General features: G+C 42.5%; 1 pseudogene; it reads right to left on the reverse strand.

Annotated features, from left to right (window-relative positions):
- Positions 1–10660, reverse strand: part of LOC120842701 — a 112529-nt pseudogene extending 101869 nt beyond the window's left edge.
- Positions 10661–11020: the final 360 nt, after the last annotated feature.

The raw sequence follows: 11020 nt of genomic DNA on the forward strand, positions 1-11020 counted from the left end.
AAATGAAAAGTTCAACCTCAAGTCAACGCTATTTATCAAATATGTCCGTACTTCGTGGAGAGGGCCGCGGTTTTTCTTACACACGGATGTGTCTCTGAGAACAAACACGATTTTAGGAGATTTTCGGGACCCCCATCTTTGTCATAGGGTGACTCGTCTATCGGACTGTTCGTCGCAGCGAGAGTACAGGGAAGGATAATAATTCATACCCTATATCGTGCAGAAGAGAAGAATATTAAAAAAAAAAAAAGAAAACGAAGCGAAAATTTTGATTTCCCTTCTTGTGGACAGGGCATTGTAGGTGAACGTGGCTTCCTTGTTTGATTCGCCAAAGTAGCAACAAAGCGGCACTTTACGATCGAGCGAGCACCGTCGGAAACACTACCCAAAATAATTTTATAGGGAGTTCCACGGCTTTCCACTGCGACATGAGCACGTGGATAGAAAAACAAATATTGACAACAATAAATGTCGAATATTTTTGGCACGCTCACACCTGGTTTTTCTTCATAATTTGATGACTCATATGTTGATTTTGTTTGCGGAACCGTACTTCTGACCGGCAATTTTATTGCGTACGCGAAGCTTTTGCGTGGGATCCACTAAAGTTAATTATTTTGGGGTGTCCAAGTTGAAGCGGTGCGTGTTATTTTTCGATCTCTGTCCGAATGATACAAAGTTTCACGTTTTCACCCTGTGAGTGAAGTGAGTTGGTCAGTGCTAGCATCGAAGGCTAACTTCGAACTTAATTTGGAAATAATGTCTCTGTTGCCGCATCGCGGACAAAGATATATATGCTCTTATCACTGTAGCAAAATAATGTGGCAGGATTTGTGCTCTTGTTATGATCGTGTACCATTGTAGTCGACGTCATCCCAGCACGGCGTATCGTTTTTGTATTCGGTTCAGCCCTGCAAACCACACTTAGGAAAAAAATGAAAGTTTGCACCTTGTTTGTTCAATTTTTTTGTTATGCTGCAGAAACACATTGCGCCCCGTGTTTTTGAAGGCAGGGTAGACGGTGAGGTGACCGACCCCCATGTCAGCCGGCGTCTCGCTCGACCTCCTCGGAGGTCAGGTCGTTTTTACTGGTGACTGGTGCATACGTGGAGCAACTCCGCGAGCATTGCGTTCTTCATCTCAGAGAACGCAATACATGACTCAGCTCTATCTCGTCATCGCTCCAAAATGACAAGTGGAATTCGCAACTGTAGTCGGTGACAGGTCAAGAACGAAGTGGGAGCTCCTCCCACCCTGTTCCACTTCAGCGGAGCGAACGGGGGAGAAGAGGTCGCCCCCTCTCCAGCGTTCGCAAAGGGCAAATTTTAGTTTATTAGGCCACTAACTGTCAATTTACGCTTGTTCCTTTACGTCCGCCGCAGCCGATAATGTTATCCCCGGGAATACCAAAAGTATAATTTCTTTCAGCAAAAAAAAAAAAAAAAAACAAAACAAAACAAAACAAAACATAATAATAAAACGCCCGGTATATCACAGCTTTGACAACGCCTCACGTGTGTGAGGTTCGATGACCGACAGAGAACCACCGCTGGCCGTGCTCCCGAAGCGGGGAAGTGCAATTTATGGAGACCGATCATATTATCAGAAAGGTGCAGACTAGGGAGCCTTCATGTTCGCGAAACGCAGATGGAGGCACTCTAATGCAGACAATCCAGGAAAAGTATTCTTGCAACTATGAGGTTCCAGTTGTACTTACACATGCATTATCGTCAAATTTGACGGAGTTCCTTCCAACACTAAAGAGTTGTCAAGAGTGAAGATTATAAAGGAGAATATCAGCAGGAATCTATTGTCTGTTTACTGAAAACAAAACAAGCCTCAGAAAAACGCATTTGGGCGGCCGGGGAGGCCAGAAGCACGGACTGCGCGCACCCAGCGTGGAACCAGCGAATGAGAGGGCACTCCTAGCAATCTGTTTTCAGAGCCACGGTATGCCGGCTGCCGGCCAAATGTCCACTTTAATTCTATTATGGCTTTCGAAACGTAAATACACGCTCGAGAATTTTCAACAATATCACGCGAGCGCCGACCGGCCTGTAGATCAGCGCATCGTCACGGCGCGAAGTAGCGATATCAATGACAGTACGCGCGTGCGCAGAAGAAACGCGCCGAAGTCGGCGTCGGCTGCTAAGCTGTTTCCCCAATCACGACCCACCCCTGGCGCGACGCCCACCGCTTGCTCCACCCCATAAGCAGGGGACCTAGTAATCAAAGCGACACACACGGTACGCAAACACGAACAGCAGCCAGTAGGAAGGACACCGACAAGAGCTTAGTCAGCGAACGAAAAGACAGACACAAACTTCACTCTAGGTAAACCGAGCAGGGGTAGTTACAAGGATGAGAGGCGTGCGCAGACGGAGGTAAGCAGTGCACAATAAATACGCGAAAACTCGCAGCAACCGAAGAACCACGCAGCAAACACATACGTGCACACGCACCAGAAGCACGTGCGTCACGCTGCGTATCTACGCGGAACTGGCGATTTTGGCATTTCGGTAATTTGAAACTTCGATATCGATTGCGTGAACAATTTATTTAGCAAACTGAACCGGTGGAGCCTCGCATAAAAAAAAAATCGTTTGACAATATGAAAGCGACTGAAATTCTTCCTAAAAGCTATATTAGCAGAAAGTACCGTGTTATAAATACGGTGTGTACTTTCCGGTGTTTATTTGTGAGAAAAATCGGCGGATGTTTTTCGGTGTTTATTTATTTTCAAAACACCGGTGTATTTCGGTGGAACGTCTCACGACGAGGCTAAAAACGATGATTATAGGTGAAAAAAAGCGATTGATCACAGACAGAGAGTTCCAATTTTATTCACATAGTTCATACACTTATTCTTTAGGAAGCAACTATTTCTCACACTTGGTTATTATAGTAGATGCAAGCATGCTTTCATGCTTGCATCTACACGCAAGGAACGTGCTGCCGTCATGGCAGCGCGTTCCTTGCGGTTCGCAACCCGAAATTAAGAAAACGCACGCTCCTATACGACACGGACGTTGGCAGTGTCTTCCAGGAACCACAGCAACCTCTAAATACATGGCTTGCACCGACATCACTTGGCCAGACACAATGTGGAAAAGGCACGTGAGAGCCTACCCTCCACTGTGGTAATTTTTCCACAAAAGGGGGCCATGGGAGACACAATAGGGGAAAGGCGTGTGAGAGCTTAGCTTCCACTGCGTTCACCAAACGCTTTTGACTCCCAGAAAGGAGGGCGGACTGACGCCACCTGCAAGCCATGTATAAACACTGGAAGAATGCAGGATCCACGAGATAACACGTTTGACGAACCTCTACGGGGAAAGGGTTTCGCTAGGTCGGAAACTAGCAACGACCGGTGTTTTTCGGTTTTAACCAGGGCGAAAATGTCCAACCACCGGTGTTTTTCGGTTTTAACCGATTTTATATTTTCGTCACCGACGGATGTTTATCGGTGTTTTTCGGTTAAAACCGGAAAATGCACACCCTAGTTATAAAGGACCTCACGAGTTTCGACCAAGTTTTCCAGCACGTTATTTTGCAAGAAACGGATAAAGCCAAGTGTACAACCAGTTTCCGAAGCTGGCAACCACAGCTGGAATCAGCGCCATCCTCGGCAGTTTCCTGAACCTCGCGTAGTCACATTTCAGCCACCGCCACATAGAGGACGCAACCAGACATCCAATTTGTGTTTTCTGTATGTTTTATGATTTGTTTTAATAAATAGGCTCGATTAGTGAAAATGTGGGCTAATAATCAGGACCTGGAACAGTAATCTCCATTTAATACTAAAAATATCGGCCTAAATGTCTGCCAAAAAGGGTCAAAATACTCGGTTTTGACTATCAACAAATTCGTGATTTCGCCTATATTCAAACTTTTTTTATGGAAACTCAAAGGTGAAATTTAGAAAAAGGGCCTCTAATGACAAAGCAGAATATGTTTTTCTTTGCAGGTTTAGAATTTTATTCAAATGTGCCAATCCCTAAGCGCTGTACCACTGTACTACCAAATGAAGTTTGCCAAAAAAACTGTTTTTGTCACTTTTCACGTGAGCATTCCGAAAAAAGTTTAGGCCATATTACAATCAAATTTAGCGTAGCTCTTTCTACCATAGTTGCAAACACATGTAAAAGGTTTCAAATAAAATGACCGAGTAGGCGGCCAAAAATCCGCGACTGAATGCGCTTCCGCGAGGTACATGTTTTAAAGTAAATATCTGTCAAAATAAAATGAAAAACGAAAAAAGGGCCTCTAATGACAATGAACGCACTCTTCTTCTATAACATTCTGAAATTTGAAATAAATTGCTCCAATTGTGCACCCTGTACCACTGTACTACGAAACCGTGTTTTGCCGAAAAGACCAATGTTCGCGGGTGCCCACTGAATTAGCGTTTTGCACTAGGAAAACAAATCCTACATCAGAGGAAAGATAATGTTGTACAGGACAAGATGATATATAACACACAATTTTAGAAAGCTTGAACACGCCACAATCGCATTTCGAAAACGTGCGGAAAGCGTCATATGTCATGGCCGCCGTGGGACCGCAGCCTTAATGCATCGCTTCGGGCGGGGTACCGAGATGTGGGGCAACTTCCGCGACGCTAATGAACTGACAATAGGGATCTGAAGAACGCTGGTTTAGACAGTAGCTTCGTTCGATGCACCGGTGGAAGAAGTGAAGGTAAATCGAACGAAACTAGTGTTGTACATGAAACTCAACCTTTTGTTCCGTTGTCCGTGTGTGGTGCATTTTCGAGGCCCCTGTTTTTATAGGCGTCTTACGCAAGTATTTTCTTGACTCTAATGATTCAATTATACGCTTATTGCGGAAAAAGGAAAAGTTAAAAAAAATATTGATAAAATGCTAGGTGCTTGACTTTTAACACGAACACCGGCATCTTCGTTTTTCTGCTCCCTCTGCTTGTTAAACCGGTTTCTTGCAAAACCAGGCTTTGACTCTGCAAGATAATGTAGACACTACTTCACTGATCTGCTATGAAAGCGATGAGTTGAAGAAATCAAACTGAGGATAAATGTCACGGACATATCAGCAATAAAAAAACTCCCGGCAGCTCGCCGACAAACGTTAGCAGCTGCGAGTTGGTGTCCGATTAAAGCGCAGCAGTTCCGTACTAAAACACTCCTGCAGATGTGAAAAAAAAAAAAGAAACCCCTAACTTAAATAATCGCCGCACTCGTCGAAAAAATCTTGAACTCTCGTTCATCCAGTTGTTTATTAGATCATCCTATCGTGGCGCGTTTATTTGGGTCTAGCAGCGTTTATATAACGCACGCTTCCTTCCGGTACTGTATACCTAGTGTGAGGAGTAACCACGTTTTTCCCCACTTCGCCCAAGTCACTATTAGAAGCCACATATGGGCTCGCGTTTCATTAAGACGTAAGAATTTAGAACGAGCTGAACGAAGAAGGAAGAAAGTTTAGGATGGGTTGTGGCCAGCTGAGGTACGCGGTCAGCTCCTAAAGTTTCCGGACCATTGGCTTCTGATCAGAAAGCCGCGGCCAGAGCTAGGAAAATATTGTGAATCCTCACGCAGGTCGCAACGTTATGATTAGACGAGAGGCAGCCGGTGTTCTCAGGCTGTCTAGCTCTCGTTTTCGTGCGCCGTTGTGAAGGTGCCGTATACAGGATAGCTCGTGGCCGACTTTATTTCCCGAAGATGGGAGCGTCGATGCTTCTTCCGCCGTAGGAGAATTGTGAGGAGGACGGTCAGAATGCGTAGTCTTTTTATTCTGGCCGCCTTGGTGAGCAAGGCTCGGGGTGAGGATACATTAAGGAAGAAAAGAAGAAGCAGGACAATAAGAGCGAGAATGACTTAGAAAGAAAAAAAAAGTCAAACAGAAAGAAAAAGAAAGATAGAGTGAACGAGAAAAAATATTGGAGGGATATTTGGAAAAAAAAAAGAGATTAAAAAAAGACATAAAAGAGAGAAAGCAAGAGAGATAGGAAGTGAGAAAAACTCATATAGAGAGAGAGATAATGAGAAAGACGAAAGAAGAAAGAAAAAAGAGAGGGGGATAAAGAAACAGGTAGAAAGAAAGAAAGAGAAAAGTGCGAGAATGAGAGCGAAAGAAATATGAGAGTTTGTAGAAAGAGACAGAAGCAGAGGAGGCGCAAAGTACCGAAGAAACAGAAAGATCGAGCGACGGCGAGCAATCGATTGATCAAGAGATAGGGAGGAAGTACAGCATGCGATAAAAAGTGGTCGAAAATTAGCAACACGTGGACGAGAGCAAGTGCACTATTTTGATTGCGTCTGTTTGTGCTTGCGTACCACGCACTTAAGGTTGACATAGATGAGAAAATGTCCTGCAGTGTTTGTTTTGTATAAACTACAAACCTCGTTCATGTACCCGAAATGAGGTCGCAAGGGCAACATTGCCAAAACCTTGTCGCTCGAGATTATCGCAGGAACAAGAAAGAAGCTCTCTGTCCCTGACGGTAATAGCTTTCTGGTATTAGACTGAAAAACAATTAAAAAAACACTGCAATAAAAACATATTTAGGGGACACGTGTATTTAAAACAAGACTACCACGAAGAAAAAAACGCAATTTAGGTGTTGAAGGCAGAGGTCGCAGACCGTTATGCCCCGGCCCGTGATTACAAGATGGCTAGATCTCTCATTGGCTGGAGAGGTGATTGACGTGTGAAAGGCTGGTTGTAAATTTGTATCTCCGCGCCGTAATTGTATTTTAGTTGAGTATTGTTTAATGTTTGAGAAAAATAATCTTGATGGAGTCATTACTGTTTTCAAAAATAAACCGAGATTCTCTTTCCGCTTCGTTTTCGAACGATAACGAACATGGCTGTAGGCGTCTGCGGTACGCTCAACGAGCCTAACTCGTTGAGCTCCTTTGTCTTTATTAGTGCGAGTCGTCCTGCGCTCCCCGAGGTGAATAGAGGAAGATCTCAACAGGACCTAGTTTGGAGCAAAGTACTGTCGCAAGTACGGGCCTTTAAGAACGCTAAGCGGGTGCTTGTTTTCGTAGCGTTACTGGCCCACGCCTAGCGTCCTGCGTCAACCATATTGCTCGATCTCGCTTGATTTGACTTTTCCGTGTGTTGAATTTGTGTAAAAATGTAGGTTCCCGTAAAAGCGGCCCCACCGCTTAGCGACTTGTGCAACCGTCGTGATAGCAACCATGGTTTCAATACTGAAAAGATACCTACACAAGTAGGAAGTGGCAATCCATATTTGCTGGAGGAAGTCGGGCGCTCGGCTAGCATCAAATTAGTCAGGAAATGCTCCCGTCATTTCGCTTCGAAAGGCAAGTAGCTCTTAAGTTTTGCGCTGTACCTGGCTTTCAAAAAATAGAATATTTTAGGTCCCGTTTTAATTGTGCGTCATGACGCGCAATCACCTTGCTCACGGGTGACAAGCGACAAAAATAACAAGAACATAAATTCTAAAATGACTGGACATTTGTTATATTTTTTCGCCCTCTTGGTCGCTTTTCACCGCACAGCAATAGACGCTGGCAGAAGCTCGTATTAACCGTCGCTCGCATTTGATGAAACGCTAAAACGCCCGTTTATTGATCGAGTCTTGCGAACGTTTTAAACATTTTTAAACGGGGGTGGGTAGCAGATAGACGAAGACGAAAACGGACGCCGACGCGGAGCGCTCATGTCCGCGTCGTACAGGCATGGCAGACGACGATATACGGTGGTGAAATAGTAGAACATTCCGGGGGGCTGCCGCATGTCTGCTCGCACAACTAGCAGACTTTTTCAGACGTCAGACCAGACGTGCCGGATTTCCCAAAACGGAGACACCAGGTTTCTTACCGTGTTCGGTCAAGCAGCCAAGCCAATCCAGTAGTAATGGGCGGGGCAACTTATCTGTGGGCGGGGCTTATAGCGGGCCGTTACCTCCGCGTAAATTGCGGCTAACGGCATAAAATTGCGCGATTTTTTTTTCTTTTTGTGGAAACAATTATTAAAGAAAACGTGTTCCATCTATGCTCTTATTTTTTTATCGCAGTGTTCCTTTAAAGTTTACGCCCGGGTTCAGTTCGTTCATCATTTTTGCTGCCGAAAATATTTAAAAAAACGAAATGCTAAAGTAATCATACCTTGATATAAAATTGCGTGGATCGGTTCGTCGAAGCGTACAAGTCAAATTGAGCTCAGTATTTACTCTTACATTAAGGTCTTGTTTTTGCTCTTTTAATTTACTCAAATATCAAATAAGTTTACACAAAGCAGATGTTTAGAAAATAAGAAAGGGTCGAGCCGATAGCAAATAAATTACAGTGAGTGGATTAAGAGTCAGGTAGCCTAAGCAGCCCTTCATACCTGTCAGATAATATATGTGGACACCTGTGCCAATGATGGGAAGTAATAAAGAAGGTACTCGAAATGCGTATTTAATAACTGAAAATTTTGTACTTCGTGTGTAATTGCATATGTCACTACGTATTGATCAACTGCATTTACATAATAAGAACTGAGCATTTTAAATACTGGTGCAACACAATTTTGTCCACTCTTCTTCGCAATCTAGTTCGATATTGTGCACTCTTCGCGATATATGTTTTATACAGTGAGCGATACACTTGCTGCCCTTTACTCATAAAAACGCGGAAGTAATAAAAAAGGATTGGTAGGAAAAGAATTGAACTGGGTTAGTACAATTATGAACTTTTTGGTTGAGTGATTTAATTTTTAGACGTGGCAATAATGATATGTTGTTTGAAAATACTTTACCGCTTTAATTTTGCCTTCCAGAATAAAATTGTAATAAATAAATTGTATTTCTTGATGTTATACCCGCCTATCATATAACGCATCTTATTTTTAGATCAGAAATTTTTCCTTTAAGTGCTTGATTTTTGGTATATAGTCAAACTGCACTCTTTATTTAGATAAAAATCTAAGATGCCACACTATTAGAACGAAATGTATTTGTAAAAGCATTTGGAGATGACCAAATGCTATTATGGTATTTGTATGTTGAATTTTACGACATTCTATAACGTGCAATTGGATTTGTAATTAAGCACATTTTGACGAAGCACATTATATTTGTATTTTGATATATTTTAAAAGTATTACGCCCCGTCTTTATTTCTCCGTATTATCAGAAACAATGTGGGCAGCGTAAATCATGGCGCGGTATAATCGCTTGGAAATAATGTTTTTTTCATTCAAATTAACCCTCCGAATACGAAACAGCAATGATTACCTGAAAAAGATAGGACGCTATAATATAAATACGCTGACGATAATGCAGCATCGAACAGAGTAGACCAAAAATAAACAAAGATATGTAAATGTCACTCTTTCAATATTCGATTCTCATTTAAATATCGTGTTCTGCAAAGACATTAGCATAACGAAAGGAAGTGACTGATGAAGGCTTTCTTTGGAATATACCCGACATCCGGTCGCCACCTTTATCTATTTACTTAAAGGGGGAGAGGGGGTAAAGAGTTCAAAGCGCAAACTACAAGAAACGCTGTCGCATTTCAAAACCGCTTCAATAATTCAAGCTCTAGCGGGTGTTCGCACCAGTGTACATTTATTCCATGTCATTAATTTTATTTTAACTCAAGTGAATCTAGTGATAATTGGTGTTATCGTTAATATATGTAGTTGCGTAGGCAGTGCGTGCAACCTGTTGAAGTTTAGTCAACGAATGAGAGGCACTTCTTACCTCAGTACGTAAACACCGCTATATCGCTTCGGCTAAGGCTACGGAAGCGCTGCTTTAATTCGAAAAGAACCAATTTAAAAATGTAAGTATGATTCTTAACCTGGGAACTTTAACAAGCTGCACGCAGTGTAATAGCGTGAAAGCACACCAGTACGATGTGCATGCGCTAGGTGGCGCAAACTGCCACCCAATCGAAATTTAGAATTCGTACCTTCACACATGAACCCAACGCCGCTTTCGGCGATTTCTTTTTTTTTTTTTTCTTTTTTTTTTGTGTAAGCGCACATGGTGGCGAATAATATTAGTTGGGACCTGTACCGAACCGTACCGTATTCGTGGCAGAGATTAGTTGGCGTAATTGCAGAGCTAACGTCACCCATACATAGAGTATTTTATTTTTGTTTAGCTTCAAGATTTATGTAAGACGGAAACTGAAGATGAGAAAATTAATTGTTCATTAACTGATTCCTGCTCATATCTATCAGAACCACCCCAGACCCCCGCCTGATGTATTGTTTTAAGACGCTAGTCACTGAGTCAATTTTATTCTTCCTGTTTCGGAACATTTCACACTTAACGGGCGCTCTTGGTTGAACTTTCAGAAAACCCTACGACAGCACGCCATAATAAAAAGAAGGGAAAAAAAACACGTTTTAGACGTTACCTTTTGATGATCAGCAACACTGGATTTATCTCATTGTGGACACGTTAAAAAAAAAAAAAAAAAAAAAAAAGCTAAATTCTTGGTCAAAAATGAGTGATGCACCAGCCCTCCCGAGGTAACAAATGGCGTCAAGCAGAGGGCTTACTCGAAACGACCAGAAGTTATAATTACCGACGCAGCTCAAACAGAGTTTGGAAGAGGGCGAAGTAGTACTTGCCAGGCGTACAGCCTACGCAAGAGTGTTTGAAATAATTGGGTTCTAAATGACGGGCATGGAGTAAGGTGTACAAAGGCATAATTAATATAAATGATTGTATCACAACTTGCAGCTTTCCACACGTAACAAACGCACACTTTAAGAGAATGTCACTTTGTACAAATACTGGGTACGAAAAATATTTGGACGCGTCGAGCTACATAAATATACCGGGTGTTTCTGCTAATATTTTCAAAAATTCCCAAGAATCCCTAAAAAATACTTAAAATGTTTATAAAAAAGAAAGGACATTGCCTAGCAAAAAGTTACCAACTTGGTAATTAACTTTTTAATTATCACAATTTCGGAAAGTTGTTTTTTAATTAGGGTGTCTCCTTAAATTCATGACGTTCCCTGTGGTTCGCAGTTTGCTCCCGAAAAATGTTTACTTGGTTTCATG

The sequence above is a fragment of the Ixodes scapularis genome, unplaced genomic scaffold (genome assembly GCF_016920785.2).
Source record: "Ixodes scapularis isolate PalLabHiFi unplaced genomic scaffold, ASM1692078v2 PGA_scaffold11__112_contigs__length_91849675, whole genome shotgun sequence".
Taxonomy (NCBI): domain Eukaryota; kingdom Metazoa; phylum Arthropoda; class Arachnida; order Ixodida; family Ixodidae; genus Ixodes; species Ixodes scapularis.